This window comes from Eurosta solidaginis, chromosome 5 (assembly GCF_040869045.1).
Source record: "Eurosta solidaginis isolate ZX-2024a chromosome 5, ASM4086904v1, whole genome shotgun sequence".
NCBI lineage: Eukaryota > Metazoa > Arthropoda > Insecta > Diptera > Tephritidae > Eurosta > Eurosta solidaginis.
In genome coordinates, this window is record NC_090323.1 from 17,558,512 (window position 1) to 17,580,444 (window position 21,933).

Sequence of the window (21,933 nt, forward strand, 5' to 3'; positions counted from 1 at the left end):
CTCCCAATGTTTACGGAGATGACCCCTTAAGCCCATTGTCGGTGTAGCCTCATCAATCAGATGTCTGTTGGGATGCCCAGGTGCCTGGGTATTTAACTGAAACTGTTTGGTTAGCATTTCATTTATCTCCCTAATTGGGCAGAATTCTCGCCTCATTATGTAGGTGGTATTAATCCTACCGTTTAGTACCACCGCCTTGAGCATGATATGGAGAACGTGAGAAACTCGAAAACGCGATTGTTGTGGGACTTTTTTCGGATTGCTTGAAAGCCTATCTTCCATTCCTGCTTTGGTATATGGGTTCCTTGGCACTAATCTCCCACCGCTACATAAAATGAGCGAAAACGAACGATAACCACGCCCACTTTTTATATTTATTCAATTTTGGAACCCCATAACACCTGATTATTTAGTAAATAATACACTTTGGCCCACTTGCAGAACGGCAAGGAATTTTTTTTTCAGCTCAGAGTTAATTTAAAAACTTGGTCAAAAATGCCATGTCAAGATAACTCTAAGCCCAAAAGATAAATTGCGCTTCAGCAAGTGGGGCCTAGAGTGTTGAAATTTGATCTAGACAATTTTTGCTGGCGGCCGCCGTGGTGTGATGGTGGCGTGATCCGCAACATCAAAATTTTCGAAATAAGGTTTTTCAATTAGAAGAAACTTTTTCTAAGCGGGGTCGGCCTTCGGCAGTGATTTGGGAAACACTCCAAGTGTATTTCTGCCATTAAACACTTGCAGATGCCGTTCGGAGTCGGCTTAAAACAAGTAGGTCCCGATCCGCCAATTTGTAGGAAAAATTAAAAGGAGCATGACGCAAATTGGACGCGAGGCTCGGCCTAAAATCTCTTCGGAGGTTATCGCGCTTTTTTTTTTTTTAATATAGAAATTGTTTTGTTGTAAGCCTAAATGTGTATCGAATTTTGTTACGGGGGGTTTTTGTTCTTTTATATTTACAGTCAAGCAGCAATTAAGGCAATAATCTAGCATAGCCCAGCATATAAATGCGTATTACAGTGTAAGCAGTCTCTGGAGAGAATCGGGACAGGGAGAAGCATACATCTATATTGGGTTCCAGGGCATATGGGAATAGATGCGAATGAAAAAGCGGACGAACTAGCTAAAAAGGGCGCATTCCTTGAAGCTTGCTCCGTAGACGTCCCAATTAGACTGGGCGTATTTAAGCGAAGGCGAGAGGTGCACATGATCAACCAAGCGGGAAAGGCGTGGGTTCAAGCGCCGGGCTGTAAAGTGTCAAAGATTATGTGTAGGTCTTACATCCTTAGACTAACAAAGTTGCTTCTGTCATTAAAAAGGGAGGACTGTAGACTCATGGCGGGTATTCTGACTCGACACTGCCTTCTATCAACACATGCCTTTAAAATAGGCTTGGTCAGTGATAGCAGATGTAGGAAGTGCGTGTTGGAAGAGGAAACGATCGAGAACTTCAGCCATTAGGAGTGATACAGCTGTCAGATCTAGAAGCAGCAAGTGGCTTAAGTCCTAGGAAGCTTCTAGTATTTGTCAAGAGGACGGAGTTATTTTATAACATAGGACCTGGTTTTTGATAGGGTTTTTCAGTTTGGCGTTAACTTGAAAAGTGAAATGTCATTAATACAAACTATTTTTCGCTAAGATATTGCTTATTATTCTAGTCTACTACCCTGTAATTTTCTGAACTTGAATTGTAATTTTCTGAACTTAAATTGTAACTTTCTGAATTTGAATTGGAAATTCTGAAATTGAGTTGGAATTTTCTGAACTTGAATTGTAAATTTCTGAAGTAAACTTGGAAAAGATTAGAAAGTAAGTATTCACAATTTTATTACGATATGTTAATTTTGCTTCGAGTTATGGCTCCCGAAACATAGAAAATTGCTTTGTCAAAAAAGAGGTAGTGCCACGCCCATTTAAAAATTTTTAATATTTTTTAACATTTTGTTATAATTCCATTTGGCGGTGCCAAAAAATTTTTAAAATTGTTTTCAAATTTTTATCAAGAGTCTCTATGTGTGTATTATTTACTAAATAATCAGGGTTTTGTGTTTTCCAAAATGTTATATATATTAAAAATGGGCGTGGTATCATCCGATTTCACTTATTTTAAATAGCGATAAGTGCCAAAGAACTTATATAACAAATGTAAATAAAATATCTCAATATTTCAATAATCAAGTTATCGTGGTCACAGACAGACGGACGGACATGTCTGAAGCAATTCATTTTATAAGCTTTTATTTACTTTCACTTGGCTGTTGTATGTATTGAAATCTTGCAAGTTAAATTTGATACACTTCCCGGTGTCCGATTGAGCTGAAATTTTGCACATATGTGTAACTCCGACGACAATGCAATATTACTTTGCGAGAATTCGATCAATTAATCGATAACAGAGTTATCGGTAAAGATTTGTATTCACAAGGGAATAAAAGCCTAAGTCCTCAAAAACGCAGGTAACTTCGCTTTGTTTGTGTATGCAACAAACGAAGAAGTTAGGCTGTTATCGCTAAATGTTGCATACTTTTTATACTCAGCTGAGCAGAGCTCACAGAGTATATTTACTTTGTTCGCATAACGGTAATCCGTAACGTCATAAATTAATCGAGATAGATGTAGACTTATATATATCAAAATGATCTGGGCGAAAAAAGAAATTGATTTAGCCATGTCCGTCCGTTCGTCCGTCTGTCCGTAAACACGATAACTTGAGTAAATTGTGAGGTATCTTGATAAAATTTGGTATGTAGGTTGCTGGGCACTCATCTCAGATCGCTATTTAAAATGAACGAAATCAGACTATAACCACGCCCACTTTTTCGATATCGAAAATTTCGAAAAACCGAAAAAGTGCGATAATTCATTACCAAAGACGATTAAAGCGATGAAACTTGGTAGGTGGGTTGAGCTTATGACGCAGAATGGAAAATTAGTAAAATTCGGGACAACGGGAGTGGCACCGCCCACTTTTAAAAGAAGGTAATTTCAAAGTTTTGCAAGCTGTAATTTGACAGTCGTTAAAGATATCATGACGAAATTTGGCAGGAACGTTACTCCTGTTACTATATGTGTGCTAAGTAAAAATTTGCAAAATCGAATTACTAACACGCCCACTTAAAAACAAAAAAACAAAACAAAACAAAACATTTAATATCTTTACAGTATATAAGTAAATTATGTCAAAATTCAACCCCAGTAATGATATGGTGCAACAAAATACAAAAATAAAAGAAAATTTCAAAATGGGCGTGGCTCCGCCCGTTTTCATTTAATTCGTCTAGAATACTTTTAATGCCATAAGTCGAACAAAAATTTATTAATCCTTCTGAAATTTGGTAAGGGCATAGCTTCTATGACGATAACTGTTTTCTATGAAAATGGGCGAAATCGGTTGAAGCCAGGCCCAGTTTTTATACACAGTCGTCCGTCTGTCCTTCCGCTCGGCCGTTAACACGATAACTTGAGCAGAAATCGATATATCTTTACTAAACTTAGTTCACGTACTTATCTGACCTCACTTTATCTTGGTATTAAAAATGGGCGAAATCCGACTATGACCACGCCCACTTTTTCTATATCGAAAATTTCGAAAAATGAAAAAAATGCCATAATTCTATACCAAATATGAAAAAAGAGATGAAACATGGTAATTGGATTGGTTTATTGACGCAAAATATAACTTTAGAAAAAACTTTGTAAAATGGTTGTGACACCTACCATATTAAGTATAAGAAAATGAAAAAGTTCTGCAGGGCGAAATCAAACGCCCTTGAAATCTTGGCAGGAATACTGTGCGTGGTATTACATATATAAATAAATTAGCGGTACCCGACAGATGATTTTCTGGGTCACCCTGGTCCAGATTTTTGTCGATATCTCGAAAACGCCTTCACATAAACAACTAAGGGCCACTCTCTTTTAAAATCCTCATTAATACCTTTAGTTTGATACCCATATCGTACAAGCACATTCTATAGACACCCCTGGTCCACCCTTATGGCGATGTCTCAAAAAGGCGTCCACCTATAGAACTAAGGCCTACTACGTTTTAAAATACTCTTTAATACCTTCCATTTGATACACATGTCATAAAAACACATTCCAGGGTTACCCTAGGTTCATTTTCCTACATGGTGATTTTCCCTTATTTTGTCTCCATAGCTCTCAGCTGAGTATGTAATGTTCGGTTACACCCGAACTTAGCCTTCCGTACTTGTTAATTTTTGATTAATAATATTTGTAAAATTTATTTTGTCACAAATGGACGTTGCAACGGAAATTTTAAAATTGTTTTCTAATTTTTATCAAGAGTCTCTATGTTTGTATTATTTACTAAATAATCAGGGTTTTGTGTTTTCCAAAATGTTATATGTATATAGTAAATGTGGGCATGGTTGACATCCGATTTCACTCATTTTAAATAGCGATAAGTGCCAAAGAACTTATATACCAAATGTAAATAAAATATCTCAATATTTCAATATTCAAGTTATCGTGGTCACATATAGACGGACGTACCTGTCTAAAGCAATTCATTTTTTAATCCTGAGCATTTTAATATATAAAAGTCTATATTTATCTCGATTTGTTTATGCCGTTACGCTCAACCGTTATGTCACCAAAGTTAATATACTCGTATGTACTTTGTGTGCCAAACACGCGTAGTATAATAAAAAAACATGCAAATAATAAAATGTAAATACAAAACAAGAGACTGAAAATAGTTAATAAATAGAATATGAAGAAAGCAATTATGATATGAAAAAGTAAAAACAAAAAGTATTGCTATTGTGTTAACAGTTAAATAGTAGGAGTCCTTGAAATTGTCAATTGTTGCCGTGTCAACAGTAGCTAAATTAATTAAAAAGTCTTTCTACAATAACAACTTATTTAACACCTGACTCGTGTTATACAAATTTAAATATTTACGGACACCAAAAAAAAAAAAAAGATCTGCGACGTTTCAAAACAGCAACTTCGGCGATGTTTTTGTCTAAACTATCACCTGCGCATTTACTTTACTGGTCCGCAAACTGGCAATGATCATTATTTATCTTCCAAATACAAAAAATAAATATGTAAAACCAAAAATTAACCGCAATTAATCAAATGCAAATTAAATTTGAGCACAATCCAGCAAATATGAAAACAAACAATAGAGAGTAAATAAACTTTCTAGGCCCCTAACTGTGCGTTTGGCCATGACAAAATGCTATTCAGTTGCAATTAAGAGATTTATTAAAATCCTATTGTCTTTCTGAAAGAGATTTCATAATCTACTTCAAAATGTATGGGCATTCGGTTGCAGAGCTGCTGGAATTTTTTAACATTCTTCTGCTTATGACCTGCCTATTTGTTGGCTACCCACTCACCAATCATCACTCTGTTAGATATTACAAAACTATTTGGTAAATTAGTAATTTTGAATTGTAAGTTTGTCGCGCATGCGCACACATAAATGACAGCGAAACGCTAATGCCGCTCGTTTATATACAAAGTGTAGGCATCATTTGAGAATGGCCAGCTAATGAAGTCGACTTTTCTTCGTTATCAACACCTCATTACTCATACAGTCACTTATTTGTGTTTCACTCTTGTCTTTGATTTGATCTAATGGAGTCATCATACGTGGGTATTTAGCGTTGACCTAAGAAGTGCTGCATAGAGAAGGGTATTTGGCAGAACCGAATAGTTGAGTATCGGTTCTTAAAAAATCTGAGTTTCCTTCAAAAGTAATATAAGGAGCGTTCCATTGAGTTATCGAGCTCTGGCTCACGCTCAAATCTCATTGGAACGATCGGATCAACGTAATGAGAGCTGGTAGCACTTATATAAAACATCTGTTTTGTTGAAAATAAAAAGAAGAAACGTACACAAAAATTGAAGATACTGACAAAGAGGATAACTATAATAAGAGACGTCACTCGTTACTTTGCATAATGTTTTTGGTTAAGGTAATCGCAGTTTTTTTTTTTTTGGGCGAGATGTGCATAAATGTCTTTATACATTTTCGTGGGATATTTGTGTTTATTTTTCCGACTGTATTTAATTAACTAATTAATTCTCTTTCCAAAAATCATATCTGCATAAGGTGCCTACACAACATGGATAACTGCGAGACAATTAAAAATGTCCCTCATAGAAAACATTAGGCATGCATTTTTTTTAATTTCCAGCTAGTTACTCGCCACTCGTACCAGACTGGTGGCTCTTATTATATTTATCCGCTTTGATACTGATAGAATTATTAACATTTAAATAGTTTCACACGCCAAACAAACTATTTATTTTCCTTATATTTTCTTGAAGTTGTTTACTCTTTCCGTGTTTTTGATTTTAAATATGGCGAAATCTTTTATATATACATATATGTACACATATTTATTTCAGCGCCACCATGGCTCATCTCATCAGCTGATTTTAGTTTTTTCATTTCACTGGAGTAGGGATTGTCAGAAGGAGATGGCAAACTGAAAATGAAATCAACACATTGACAACATTTTCTTACTACACACAAAAGCTACTAAGTTTTATGTTTTCATTCTATTCCATCCGTCTAACACCAAGACGCTGATTTTGAGAACCTGAACAAAGGTAGGTTGTTGCGGTAGAGATGAGCCAACTATATGGTTGAGCCATGAGTGCTACTAACTCAAAAATGTACTACAGAAAATGAAACGAACAGAACTGGATCAAACATTGAATATATCAGGATCACAATGTTGTTGTTGCATTTGCATGGTAAATTTCTATACGTATCTGGTTCTCGCGTCATTGGAACGTAACTATATTATACTATCACCTGTACAGTTTTAATATCAATAGGAATTATCCATTCATGAATACACAATTTGCAGTACGTTTAATTTTGGGGTAAATTTGGAACTTATACGACATGGATATAAACCAACTTCGTTTTAAATTTAACCCTTTCGCTACTGCTGGGACACTGGTATCCCACGGCACGTTCATTTGACCCTGAAACCTGCAATTTTACGCGTAATTTTGATAAAATATTACGTTTATATCTAAGTGCCTTTGAATTTTCTATAGCAAAATATTATTCTTATACTCGTAAGTGGAAATATATACTTTTATAAGTGTTTTGTGAAAAATATTCAGTGAAAAGGAGTTTTGGGACGTATTTGTCCCAATAGCGTTTTATATATGGACATAATTGTCCCAGCAGTATCTTACACATCATGTATAATACAGTTATATTTTTGTTTTTGCTACGTTACTGACTGAAAAAATTTCGAAATTAAATTGCGAGGGAATAAGTGCACTTCTTCAAGAAGACGGCGATGACGCCAATGAATCAGGAACTGATTTCAGTGACGGTATTGATGATATTTATAGTACTTACAGTCCTCCGTCCGCTGAAACCACTCACAGGACTATTCTCCCAGTAATGCTGAGGATAGCCAGTTGAGTGACGAGGGGTATATGTCTATTGATGTCATAACCGATCAACCTGCACGTGGAAACGCTACATGTGAGGAGCTTGTAGCCACGTTTCTTTGAAGCACACCAGATGTATCGTTTATTCCAAGAAAATGGGTTAGTAACCATCGCGAATGCAAAATCTCAAAAAGTATTATGCTTCACTCAACACCCTATCACAATTTTCGCAAATTGTTTCCAAGAAGCATGTCTTCGTACAACGCTCAATGCACTAACGAGAGGCTCAGGAGGATACCTGTACCGGGTAAAAAAAAAATCCTCAAACATACTCCGAAGAAATCGATGTAATACTTGGATGCATGTTTATTATATCATATAACCATGTGCCATCAATAAAACACTACTACATCGTAAAGATGTGCCGCGCTATAATGGGTGGTGTGGACTTGTGTGGTCTGGATTGTGATATTAAGAGAAAATTAAGCAAATGGTGGAAAAAAGTGTTCTATCGTGGATTGATAATGGCTGCTGTTATCATTTGGGTTATATATTCAAAGCTAAATAGGAAACTATGTCCATTTTTACTAGTGCTTGTCGAAATTTTTGAGTCGCTGATTGCAAAAGGAAACGATCCCGTCGGCCTGGAATATCTTCCAATAGGTACAAATCAATGAGAAATGTAGGTGATCATTTACCTATAGAACAGTCTAAAAGACGTGTATGCGTTGCATGCACCAATCGAAAAGTCGAGAATGGAAGAAAAATTATATAAAATTACAATACATAAGTTATTACCTAAGAAAATTTTTCCTCTTTTTGTGTATAGTTTATAGCCTGTTGGGATGAATATGTCCTTTTCTGAAGTACTGTTGGGACACATATGTCCCACCACAAAATACCGTTATCCAGGTAAATTACAAACTTCATTTAATTTGTACGTATATAAAGTATCAAATCATAAACTTATAAATATGTTAGAAGTTTTGAGCTCAAGATCAATAATAATACCTCTCTTCAAAAGCAATGCTTCCCCAACTCATTGCTTTTTCATGCTCTCTCTCAAAATCCCTTTAAAAGCAGAATATTTGGCAGTACAGTTCTTTCCAATATTTGTTTCTGAAGATCTCAAGGTAAATGAAAATATGCTTTTAGCTGAATCAATTTGCATTATGGATACATTTTCTAAGGTATCATACTAAGAGTCGACCATGGACGTCCCAATCCGTTTGGGAGAAATCAAAAGAAGACAGTAGTTGCATATGATTCATCAAGCAGCAAATGCGTGAACAAAAGCGCGGCGCTGCAAAATTTCAAAGATCATGTGCAAATCCTACGATATAAAACTCACAATGTTGCTCATATATCTCAAGAGAGAAGACTTAAGGCTCACTATGGATATACTGACACTGCCTTCTGGCGTCACATGCTTATAAGTTGGGCCTCGTCAATAACAGCAAGTGTTGGAAGAGTAAGTTGCGAGAAGAAATGGTTGAGCACGTTCTGTGTTCATGTCCTGCGCTCGCCAGGTCAAGGCTCCAGCTATTAGGGGCGGCAGAGTTGACAGATGTCGAGGCAGCAATTAAGCTGGGTCCTAGAAAACTGCCAAGGAAACGGAGCTATTCTATAACATATGTCCTGGCGCCTGATTGGTGTTCTTCAGTTTGGTCGTCAAACAAATTCTGGTAACACTATGGAGACATTCAGTCTATGTGAGGTCTTTATTGACCGACCAGTTCAACTTAACCTAATAAAAGATTGTATGTACTCCACAACTTTAAAGTCATTCCAATCATTTGTGTCCCAAATGACATCAAGGGGAGAGCCGTCCGTGGCTTTTACAAAGTATAAGCAAATGTTTCCACTCATAGAATTTCGAGTCAACTTGTTTCTAGTTCGAATATTTACTTAAGTTGCGCATCACTGTAAAACTCAAATTTGATTATTTAGTCTTTGCTGTGGAAGCTGCACAGCATTGGGCTGCTTATTGTGACTATACCACGGACCTCAATATAGTGACAGAAATTATTTTTAACTAACCGAAATGAGATAGTAAAACTACCGACAAAAGCTACAAATCAATACAAGAGTGTTTCAACGCATACTTATACAAGGGGCTACTAACAAAAGTTCGATCCTTAGACAGTTTTTTCATATTTACTTTTGCTTTTCATATTTTCGTGTTTCCTTTCTTACGGACCTCAATATAGTGACAGAAATTATTTTTAACTAACCGAAATGAGATAGTAAAACTACCGACAAAAGCTACAAATCAATACAAGAGTGTTTCAACGCATACTTATACAAGGGGCTACTAACAACAGTTCGATTCTTAGACAGTTTTTTCATATTTACTTTTGCTTTTCATATTTTCGTGTTTCCTTTCTTAAAATAACTCAAGCGTTGTCAATTATTTATAATAGTTTTGGAAAAATTTTCCGAAACTTTCGGGCTTCCAGGACATTCTTCTAATATCAAAATTTTGATTTTATTTAGGAAACTTATTACACGGAACTTGATGAACTTTGTGGATGTTTTTTTAATTCTTGGAACTCTTGGACCAGGTTTGTTCTTGTAGTCCATTGGATAACTGAACATAAGCGGCAAGGCACATATTTCTTTCCCATTTCATCGGCAGTACTTACTGTACTATTTGAAGAAGTTTTGTTTACGCTAAAAACCTAAGAGAAAAACCCAACGAGGTTCAATATACTTCTGTGTTGATGTTTGCTATACCAAGTTATCTACCGTTATTCTCTCAATTTCAAGTTTGCCTTTCTTAATATTCAGGCGAACTTTCGTTTTTGTCCCCATACAAAGAAGGGCTCACAATTTGAAAATAAAGCAACAAAACACCTTATTTAAAGTGCCGGCAGATAATACTGCTTTTTTATCCTCACTTAATTCAATCGTTAAAAACAAAAGTCTAACGAAAATAAAACCCAAGTAACAAACTACAAAAAAATATAGCAAATTTGTCTTATTCTAACAATTCCTAATGAGATGACAAGCGACAAAGTTCTTTCTTGCTAATAACCAAACTGGAAACGTCGATAAAACACAATTATTGAAAACAGTAAGAACAAAAACAACAACAACACCAAACTCCACAGTGGTAAAGTTGACTTAAAACAAAGGCACTGACTTGGAAGCAACGCTCGATGTTTCAGATCATTTAAGGAGTAGAAGACAGACAATTACAAATGAATATATTTAATCACTTCGCATTAGTGATCACTAAAAACATGTTAAATGCAACAGACACCAACACCAACCAATCAATGAAATAAATCAATTAAAGCGACGAATTTATAAAATACTGAAAGGAAAAAATAAAAAATAAAAAAAAGGAATCGTAATAAAAATGCACGAAAATTAAACATTAAAGTTGCACTTGCTGACGAATGCTCTAGAGGACTTACATAAGTTTTTAAAAGCTTTATTAGGTAAAGGAAAATAGAACAGAAAATGCATGAAATTATTCAAATGAGGCGTGTAGTGCTTTTGGTTTCTTGAATAGCACTTTCAACTAAGGAACGTATTTTAAAGTTATTTTTAAAATTTCAATTCAAAAAGTCAGATAGCAAAAATTTCCAATTATTATAATTGTTTTGATATATTTCTCCCAATTGAAAATCTTAAAATTAGATTAGAAGAAAGAAAATTTTAGCGCCAACTGCCAAAGCTAGTGACATAGATTCATTTTGAGGGTTGCTAAACCCCAAGTCATCAGTCACCTTTAGGCTCTGCTGTGCTAACCGACAATTATCAAATTACTCGCGAGATTCTCGTCATTCAATTTGATTGCTGCACTGGTAGTTTTATATACAGCTTACGATTTCCTCTGGAGCATATGCGAAAATTTTGACAAAACTACAAACAAAAAATTCAATTCAATTCAATTCAATTTATTTAAAACAATATATTAGTGCAATAAGATCGATAAATGATATTTTCTAGCATAACAGTTAAATATACAAGAAATATATACATAAGTTACTCATGAGCAAGCTTAAAACTAAATATTAATAGTAATGGTAAAACATTGAAATAAAATGTAAGAATTTAACATTTGCAACACAATAACAAAAATTATATATATGTGTGTAATTAAAGAATTTAACTAACTATATGTCATCGTTGTACATATATAAATCAGTGAAAGTATGAATACAAAGTTTCCTTAAAGCTGGTTTTATTTAGACCATTCTTAATACAAGCTGGGATGGAATTCCAAACACGAACAGCGTTGACAAAAAATAGTCTTGCAGAGGGTAGGAGAGAAAAGTTGGGAACAATCAAGTAATTTAGTTAGCCAGACCTTGGAAATATCAATTTCTCATATAGGTAATTAGGCTTTTTCTCCGCCATCAGACGAAAAAGAATGATACAATTTCTTGCCTTTAAATACTTCAAAATTTCACAGCCTAAGAGGCTAGATTTCCATGCAGAGATATGCTCGTATCTTGTTAGTCCGTATACATATCTCGTGACATTATTGAACACCACTTCAATTTTGTGAGCAGACCGGGAGTCCATCTTGCTATAGATGAGTTCAGGATAACAAATGATCGGTAGTATAAGTTGTATAGCGAGCTTTCTCCTAATGGCGACCGGAGTATATGAGGAAGAAAATCGGAGGTTACGTAAAACATAATAAACTTTACTTATGATAGAGTTGAGATGATCGGTACATGTTAGGCTAGAATTAATGATAAAACCTAGATTAGTAACCTTTGACACAAATTGTACACTCTCATCTCCTAAATATATCGGTGGAATGGTTATGGAGTCCAATCGTCTGTTGCATATAGGGAGTAGGGAGAACATAGGACTTAGAGCAGTTCAAGCGGAGGCCATTTTGCAAAGCCCAAGATGCGATAAATGATAGGTCTTTGTTGAAATCAGAACACAATTCATTGGTCTCCTCAAGAGGGCGTGACATATAAAGCTGTACGTCATCAGCATTAGCATGAATTTGAGCGGACTGGCACGTACTAAACACGTCATTAACAAACATACTAAACTGAATTGGGCCCAGAATAGAACCTTGTGTAACACCAACTAAAAGAGGTCGCAGCTCAGAGACTTCAGAGGCAACTTTTACACGCTGGTATCGACCTTCCAAATAACTTTTCATTAGCCACACAGTAGATTCTCTAAACCCAAAGTATTTTACTAGTTTTGAACACAGTAGTTCGTGATTGACGGAATCAAACGCCTTAGAAAAGTCTAGCAAGCACAGCAGCGTCATACGGTTCTTGTCAAATGGTATGCGGATGTCGTCAAGTATTTTCATCATAGCCGTGCTACAGCTGTGCTTGGCCCTAAAACCAGACTGGAACGGAGATAAAAAGCCAAAACAATCAACATGTATATCGATTTGCTCAGACATAATAGACTCAATTACTTTAGACAGTGCAGGCAAGATACTTATAGAACGAAAATCACTGGGACTACATGCAGATTTAGCTTTAGCTACAGGAATAACATTTGCAATCTTCCGTACATCAGGAAAACAAAATGTCGTGAAGCTTACTTACTTACTTAATTGGCGCTTAACCGTCTAAACGATTATGGCCGTCCAACAAGGCGCGCCAGTCGCTCCTTCGCTCCGCCAACCGGCGCCAATTGGTCGCACCAAGGGAGTTTAAATCGTTTTCCACCTAGTCCTTCCAACGGAGTGGGGGCCGCCCTCTACCTCTGCTTCCATAGGCGGGTTCCGATAGAAACACTTCCTTGGCTGGAGTATCATCTTTCATTCGCATAACATGGCCTAGCCAGCGCAGCCGCTGCGTTTTAATTTGCTGGACTATGTTGATGTCTGCGTAGAGCTCGTACAGCTCATCATTAAATCTTCTTCGGTACTCGCCATCGCCAAAGCGTAGAGGCCCATAAATCTTTCGAAGAACTTTTCTCTCGAATACTCCCAAAGCCGCTTCATCTGCTGTTGTCATGGTCCATGCTTCTGCCCCATATAGCAGGACGGGTACGATAAGTGACGAGAGTATGATTTTCGTTCGCCGAGAGAGGACTTCACTTTTCAATTGCCTACCTAGTCCAAAGTAGCATTTATTGGCAAGATTGATTTTTAGCTGGATTTCAGTGCTGATGTTGTTGCTAGTATTGATGCTGGTTCCCAAATAAACGAAGTCTTTTACTATTTCGAAATTATGGCTGCCAACAATAGCGTGGTTGCCAAGGCGAGTATGCGCTGACTCTTTGCTCGATGACAGCAGGTACTTCGTTTTGTCCTCATTCATCATCAAACCCATTTATAATATGGGTAAGCGTAGGTAGGATAATCTGAAGAATAATTTTAATAAAGTTTAGGGGAATTCCATCTACACCAACCGCATTAGACCGTATTTTAAACACACATTTTGCAACATCTAATTCCGACACAGTACTAAACTCAAATATTTCACCAACATTATTAGCAGGACACGAGTAACTCAGGCGAGGAGCGGGCGAACATGAAATGGTAGTACGGATGACAAAAGCATCGTCAAGAGTGTCAGACTCTAGCGAGCATTCTACATTGTCACTAGCATGTACCCGAAGGTTTCTAAAATTGCGCCACAAAACATTGCAGGGCAATACAGGATCCAACTTTTTGCGGAAGTACTTTCGCTTTTCTCGCCTAATAACTGAAGTAGCTTCATTCCTAGCAGTTTTAAAGGCATTCCATTTTTCATCCGTCCTGGATTTTTTTCCAAGCGGAATACAACTTGTTTCGCCTTTTGATCACATTCAAGACTACCCTGTTAAACCATGGACATGAAGCGGTTTTGCAGTCATTAGTGCGAATCGGGACATGTGATATAAAAGCCTGGTAGACACAATCATTAAGAAAGCTCAGCTTTTCATTAACAGAGCAAAGCCCCCAGCATGTAGCCCAGTTAACTTGTGAGACATCCTCTACTAATCTTTCAACAAAAAAAGCACTGAAATACAGACACAAAATTGAAGCTCGTGAGGCTTACGAGTGTTTCGAGATTCGAGAATCTCGCGAGAAGCCGAGTTTTCGCTTTCTCGATGAAAAATTTGAGTATTATGAACAAAATTATGTAAATATGTTTCGAGCGAAATATCATTAGAAAGGCAATATAACGAGCAAAAAACCACAAGTAAAAAAAATGCATAAATTGAATGGCGAGAAGCTCTCGCGATTTGTGAGTATCTCGAGGAACAAACTCGCGAGAATCCGAGTGCTCGATTCCTCGGCTCTCGAAACTCTCCTTTGTGTTCGAGAAGAAATCGTAAGATCTACTCAAAATTTATTAGACAGTTTTCAACACAAAAGGGGATATATTTACGTACAAAGAAATATTTTTCATTATGAAAATGATACCTGAATAGTGGGAGTGAGTGATCGTCGAATATTTCCGAAATTACCCCGTAGTAATCATTCGGTAGTCTTGAAAGGATCCTAAAATAGCCACGAAACTATTACGAAAACTATACTGCAAGTAGTTCAAATAGTACTGAAATCTCGAATAAAAATCCAGATATGACGAATCCAGATATTTACGAACCAGAAATAGCCCCAAAATGATCTAGATATACATAGTTGCAAATTAATATCGATAACAACTATTCGATATTGAAAATGTGGGGAAGTGGTGTCGCAATTACATACGTCAAATTACATATACACATAATATTTTTTAATACCAAGTAAATTAGGAGAAAAAACGAAACGAAGGGAAAGAAGGGGCAACGAAAGGGAAGGAGAGAAAATTAATGGAGAAAAGGAAGGAAGGCAGAGGAAATGAAAGATTAGCAGTCTAAACGAATCTGGAATCGAACCCCACGGCGTTTGATAGAAGTGTTAACTGTATGTTAGCGATGGGTTATCGGTTTGCTATGGTTATAAATTTGTCATAATTTTTTTTGACTATTTGTCGATCGAGTTTGTTATCGATTAGCTATTTAGAAGTTATCGACGGTGTACCGATATTTTATCGAAATTCTATCGACTTATTATCGAAAAGTTATAGAAAACTATGGAACAGGTATTGATTTGCTATCGAAATGTAATTGCTTTTTATTGAATTGTTACCAATTTGTTATCGATGCATTATAGATTTATTATTGAAAAGTTAAGGATTTCTTATCAAACCCTTATCGATTTTCTATCAAAAAATTATCGATTCGATATCGAAACATTAGAGAATTTTCGTCGAAGTAATACTAATTGGTTGTCGATTTGTTATCGACGACTCATCGATTTGTGATAAAACAAGTACCGATGAAACTATGAGAAACCTATAACAAGCCGATTACACACAGATAATAGTTCGCTGTCTACATAAGACCAATAATTAAACAATAGCTTGTCGCTATTGGTTGTTATAGATAAGATACATACGAAACACTTCTTAAAATACCGAAATAATTTTTTCTGGTAAAATTGTTTCTGTTGTGGGTTAACTTTAAACCCTGGGCGAGCTCCAGTTAACTTAAAAAATACGTTTCCATACATACACCTGTATGCTTACACATCGAGCTGCATGGGTTCTTGGTACTCTCGCCTTTTTTAGTAGTGTGAGCCTTCCTCCTTCAGTGCCTCCATACAGGTGAGGATAAGAATATCTTTTGAGACGAAGCATCTGCTTCCATTCCCAAGCTTACATAAACAATATTAAAATGGAACAGCCGACACTTATTATAAAGCTGCAGCGACTCCTCAAGTAAACACTCTTCTTTACTTTACAACGAACACAGCAGGATTATAAACGTCCCCTCTTTAATGGCCGCCGTCAATTGTAAGCCGTTTTGTCTATCTAAATTTTTCGCTATTTAAAAAAACATTTTGAATGGCCTTGTTTATTCCAAACGAAAGTGGTCACTTCCTGAATGGTCAAGCATTTATGGTTAAAATACAAATGGAAAGAAGATTTTAACCCATTTTCACCACATCTACAAGTTATGCGCTTTAAATTCCTTAGTTTTTTTTTAAATCACAATCATAATCTATAAAAAAGTAGTGTCGGTATCTCGTTTGGCTACTAACACCAAGCCATCAAGCGATGAAGCAATTAGATCAGTAAATGTATTGATCTGTAAAACGAGGCTATCATTATGCGACTAATTGGATTATCATTTATGCGGCTCGTAATTTCCCATTTGAATTCAATTAAACGCTTATGCGCTCAACAAATATTGAACTAAATTTTTTATTTTTAAATATTTCTGCAGCTGATACTATTCAAAATACCGATCAGCTGAATACCCATTGATGCATCAGAGATGTTGCGAACCTGCGAGTGGGATTTTATTGAGTTGGGTAGTCTGGGAGTAGACACATCTATTTATATAGTTCAAATGCTCATTTTAAAAAACTACATTTAGCATTTTCGAGCTTAGGATTCGAAAAAGTGTGCATAGTGTTGTTTTTGAGCTTGTTCACGGAGTTGCCCAAATTGGACTATAAAGAAGCTTTCCATCGGAAATTTAATATTGTAAATAATTCTGTGTGTTTCTGATAATTATGCATCTTCTGTTAACGTTCGAACCGCTGAACTGTCGAATAAATAACTGCAATTTTCAGTATTGCAAAATGGTCCTTATTTAGACTACCTTGGGAGTAGTACAATTATACTTGACTATCACGTACTTCACAAAAGCGTGTTTAAATCAAAATTGCGCTGCTTTTATACTCTCTGTTGCCTCGTTTGGACACTTCTCCTAAGGTCTATACTTTTCACGAACATGGAACAATTGTATCGCATATTAGGTTATTTAGCTATATGTGTGTGTATATGTGAGTAACAACTTCTGCTCTTAGTTGATGACTACATATGTGTATGTGAGACAATCTCTTTGCTTAAAGCTGCTAGTTATTTCTGTGAAATATTCTTCGTCACCTTCCATGTAAGTGTGGCTGCTGCTTTGATGTGCACATGTACATACGTGCGGCTGCTTGCGGTTTTTGGTGTTGTGATTATTTACTAAAAGGATAGTAATACTAATATTCGCCACAATATTTACTAAAATAGTAGTCGGCCACCTTGAGGTCGAGGCTGTAAAGGTTTTCATTTTTTTGGGTTCCAAAGCATTAGAGCATTGCTGCGGAGGATATTGAGCGAGAAGTTGTAAACTGAAAGTGGCTGCCAGGAGATGTTTTGAACATGTGGACCTCAGTGGCAAGTGGCGAGGCCTTTGTGTGCCAGTTGTTGACTATAGGTGCTCGGCGGTTAGAGTTTACCAGTGAACTGGGGCGAAAACTGGCAATGTAAACTGTATATAGAACGACGAATTGCACAAACGCAATCTGTTCTTGATACCAGTCTTGGGATGATTCTGATAGATCAAACATAAAAACTAGATATTCCGACAACAGTTACGCTAAACTCACTTCCGGAACATCCTTATTCTGAACCAACTCATCCCTATTACGAACCAACTCACTTATCTACTTACATATGCGCTCGCATAAGCTTTCAAGTATCTTGAGGCATACTAAATTATGAAATTGCCTTCAGTAAGCTTTGATTGGATTTTTGCTTTAAGCGCACACACACGTACATACATGCATACTACATAAATATTTATGTATGCATTCATACAATACTTGCGAACGATCGACAAAGTTAGCCCGCCGCACTTATTGGCATAGCACAAGACCAGCAATTTAAATGCAAATTTATTTGATGACCCATGAGTTTGTCGCCGTTTCAGCGCTCCTTTTCTATGTGCTAACATATTTAGCATCATTCTGCATTTTAAGTTTGTTGACTTTTTTTTAAGCTACACCAGCAGCTGCAGCATCCCATTTTGCAGTTGGTGTTATTGTTGATGCGCATGCGCGCGTCCATCGACGCGCATATGTGGTGATAACGATAATGGTAATGGCGATTATGATACTTTTTCTTAAACGTCAATATCGATTTTTACTTCGCGTTCATTTTCTTCAAAGAATTTTTGTTTGGTTTTTATGCTATCGTACAATTTTATATCCACTTGTTGCACTTTGCTGTCCTGCTCATATTAAATACCATAAGCGGGTTGTTAACTTTCTGTATGTTGCTTTGCAGGATCATTAGTTTGGTTATGTAATTACGTGACAAATTTATGTCTCAATTGAGAACACTTAGCACTTAGAGCTGTAAAAGCTTCGGAAGTTGATGGTATTGACTGAGCAAATAAGTGAATGTGAATTGTACGTTATTGGCGACGGACTCATGCACATAGTTGACTCAATGGTATTGGATTTTGATTTTGTTACTAATACATACGCCAATTAATGTTTGTATCAATTAATTAAAAAAATTAGTTTTCGTTACAGTACAGTCAAGACTCCCAAAGAGGAAGTTAATTGCGAAGCGGCACAACCAGGGCCGGATTAACCCTCAACGGGGCCCTAGACAACCATCAATTTGGGGCCCGTTTTTCACGTCCGTTCCCTCCTTTTTTCTTATGTATTTCATAAAAAGTTCATTGTCACAATATAATAATATCAATAAAATTACTATCTACATTTTAAACATATCGTTTTCTACATTTTTTTCGGCAAATTCATCAATTATATCATCAATATCCATTTTGTTCAATAAATCTGTTGTAGATCTTTCAGCAGCCTTGATTCTTTTTAATTGTGAGAAGGATCGTTCGGCAGAATAACTTGTGATCATTAATGTTAACAAAATCCGAAGAGCTATTTCTGTGTTAGGAAATACATCGGCTAATTGATCTTCCATTAGAATCGTATACAAATGCCTATACGTTTTTTTGCATCAGTGTATTTCGAGTTCACGTGACTTTAGAATTGTTTCATTTCAATGAAAAATTCTTCAAAATCTCTAGAATAAAAAATAACTAAGTTCTTTATAGCTTCGTGGAGGTCTCTATCACTTAGCGAAAAGTTGATGAGAAAGGCAAATCTCTCTGAAACTTCCATATACTTTCACTGTGAAGATTGTCGATGATTTCGATGAAACCTTTTGTTCTAAAATCATCGCGAGGCGAAATTCTGAAGTATTTCCGTCATTAGATTGTTTTTTTTTTCTATGACGAGTATGTTTTACGATTTCAGTATAACCTACAGCAGGTAATAATTGTTTTGTGTTTTCCTCGAAATCATTATACTTTTCACGGAATGAAACTAAACTGTCTTCTAACGATCCGTAAAAAATAACACACATTTGCAAATCTGCTTTTTCACTTTGCAATGACTTACTCACTGAAAGCATAGCTGTCAAAATAGAGTTGAAGGCTCTACACCCTCTGTTCCAAAAATAACCGAAATTTTTCAAAATAAAAACAACCAGTGTACATTTTGAGATAATTCTTTTTTATTATTCAATATACTCTCCTTTTACTGCGATACACTTCTTTGCACGCTAATACGATTTGCCAAATGAGTCGAGAATTTTCTTTTTAGGAACCATGTCTAGTTCGTCGGTCGTTGCCTTTTGAATGCGGTTAATTGAGTTTTATTTATTTGAGTAAAAATTATTTTCAGTTCTGATTATATTTTTCTTTCAGTCTCTTTAGAATTTTATGTTTGTAAGAAAATTTTAGAAGTCTTTTTCATTTTTTGGGGCCCCAGGCAACTGCCTATTCTGCCTACTTGTTAATCCGGCCCCAGGCACAACTGAAAGAATGGAGTCCATCTTTGACTTCATCGAAAAAAAATTACGCCATTAAAATCAACAAATCGGGTTGTTATTTTTGAGTTATTAGACCTTCGGTAAAATTGATCGCATTGCATTATGGTTAATTCAACAGAGTTTTTTCGAGAGAACAAATTGATTAGTTACTTTAACAAAAGAGAAACTGTTGGCCTCAAGTTAACAATATTATGTAAAAATTACAAATCTTCAAGGAATCTAACTGATTTTTCTGTCAAAAGATAGTTACTTTAACAGCAGATACAAGACATAATTTTAAAGAGAACATGGTGGCACAGAAATCTCTGTCATCTCAACAGCCTTTAATGTTATTACAAAGTTGACAGAAATCGGTTATTTTAACAATTTTCGTAAGAGTTATATGGGCAAAAGTAGCAACTGTTCAATTAGCAGTTCTATGGTTAGGTATTATGAAATATTTATTTTGTTGATTTTGCTGTTGAAAAGGGTCAACTCAAAATAAGCAACTTGTTGATTCAACAGTAGTTTACAATAAAAACAAAAAATTTACAGGAAATACGGTTGGAATGACATGTAATTCGGTTGGTTCACCAGATGTTTTCTTTTAGTGTACTTACTTTCTACCAATCTACTTGTATTTAATAAATGTAATCAGTTGTTGTTGTTGTTGTATTAACTATAAAGATACTCCCCGAAGGTTTTGCGAAGCCTTAACGATGTTGATGGTAATTTGTCAGATAAAGATCCGGTACGTTCCGGTAACAAAGCATCATTAAGTTATTAGCTCAACCATCTCGGAAACGATTCACATGATCACATTATGTGATCTCCCCGTTCCTAGTTACTTGAGGAACTTATATAGTACCATACTGAAGAACTCGCTTCACAGCTTCCCGAACCAAATTTTCAACCTCACAACCTAGGCTTATCCTGGTCCAAATGTGATTATGAACAAATTTACCGGGCGAGGCTCGGGAACGGGAGGTGAGATACCCTAGAAAGGCTTAACGTGTTCTTGCTTAATCATTTCCGAGATGGTCGGGCTAGTACATTAATGGTGCTTGTTACTGGAACATACTAGATTTGTAAATGGAAAATTGCCATTAACATCATCTTTATTGTAACAAGAAGAACAAAGCTTTTATATATATATATATATGTATATGATTGACCTCTTCTTCCCATATTCTATTCATTGGCTAGCAGAGAGTTCGGGCTGTTTAGGGGAAATGCCTAGAGGTTGTGTATCCAATAGCATTTATAGTGGCTTTTTGTTGTTACCCCTCTAAAATGCCACAAGTCTTAATTTTTCCCCAACAATGAGGATACCTTCAATGCTTCGTCTTTCCAGATCCGCCTTTTATTCATTGGGCCACATTTTTCCTGTTTTTATAGTTAAGCAATATCGACCCTTCAATATCGAAAACGCAACATTTTCACACACTTCGTATAGCAGGTAGCTTTGAATAAACAAAATAAAAGAAAACAGCAACATTAAAATTGAAATTAAATATCAACAAACAAATTGATACAACAACAAAAAGTAGCAAATCAAAAGCGCAATAAAAATTCAATATCAAAATCCCATCAAATCGAGCGTGAACTTCGTATACGCCAATGTGACAATGTGGCGATTTAAGCAGATAAAAGGAGAATGTGATTATGTTGAAGGCGATCGCATCTCATATCTCACGCAAACCGCTGGGACACCTTTTTTTTCAATTTTTTCTTTGAGAATACACTTCAATACGATTTTAGCATTAAATCTAGCTTAATTGGATTATTGATACGATACAATGAGCGCGATCACCAAATAGCATATCAGCAATGACAGCTTTTATAGACCAAAGAATTGTCAGCCTGCAATGGACACAACAACAAAAAATACCCTAATAACATCGATGAACAAAAACATTTCAGCAATTTACACACA